Raw genomic sequence first — 937 nt, forward strand, 5'->3', positions numbered from 1 at the left:
GGGGGGGGGGGGGGCAGCGCCAAGGGGCCGCCCGCCGCGCTCCGCAGCTGCGCGCTGAGCCCCGCCACCCGACCGTCAGCAAACGCGGGCACCAACCGCCGCGCGGCCCGGCCGTTGGGCGGGTGGTAATTTCTGGGAATGGGGCGGGGTCGCGGGTGTACAGGGCCGGGCGCCTGCGAGCGAGGAGGAGGAGCGGGCGGCGCCGAGCGCGCGAGCCTGGAGGGGCGGTGCGCCACGAGCGTCACCGACCTGGGAGGGGCCGGGGCGGGGCCGGCGGCGCGCTCTGGCCCTCCCGCGCCCCCACCTATCACTTAGCGGAGGCTGTGGAGTGGAGACTGGAGGGAGCTGGGCTAGGAGTTTATCCAACCCTCGCCCCCCAGTAACTGTCAGACGGCCCGAGTGAGGAGCTGTCCCTGGAGAAGGGCGGAAGTCCGGAGCTGGGGATGGAGTGATAGGCGGGGCCCGCGGGAGGCTTCAGAGAGTGGCGAGGGTGTGTGCGTGCGGTCCCGGCCAGCTGGGAGAAGGGGGCGGGCGGGCGCTGCAGGTGCACGCGCGGCCCCGCTGCCCCCACGCGCCTGCCCGCGCCTTGGCGCCCCTGCACCAGTCTGGGGTTGGAGCCGAGAATGGGATGGGGGAGCCCCGAGCAGGGAGCGGGACAAGTGGCCAGAGTCTTTACCTGAGAAGGCGGGTTTGGGAGAAGTTAAGGGATAAGGGGCGGGCGAGAGTCGAAAGAACCCCTGAGGCAGGTTGGCGGGCTGGTGGGGGCCGGGGACGGTGGGGCCCCGCGAGGTATAAATAGTCGGCCCCGGTTTGACAGACGCTGCGGTGACTGGCGGTGCCTCCCCCCCTCGCCGCGTGGGGAGGGGAGGAGCGCTCCGAGCGGGCGGGGTGGGGGAGGCGGACTCGAGTGTCCTGGTGGCGGCGGCAGGAGGCCGAG

The 937-nt window shown here is 73.4% G+C and overlaps 1 long non-coding RNA gene across 1 annotated transcript in view; it reads right to left on the reverse strand.

The window, feature by feature from the left end:
- LOC117802427 overlaps window positions 1-937 on the reverse strand; it is a 31,188-nt gene that overhangs the window by 28,714 nt on the left and 1,537 nt on the right. The gene's annotated exons all lie outside the window — the stretch shown is intronic.

Source organism: Ailuropoda melanoleuca, chromosome 5 (genome assembly GCF_002007445.2).
Source record: "Ailuropoda melanoleuca isolate Jingjing chromosome 5, ASM200744v2, whole genome shotgun sequence".
NCBI classification, from domain to species: Eukaryota; Metazoa; Chordata; class Mammalia; order Carnivora; family Ursidae; genus Ailuropoda; species Ailuropoda melanoleuca.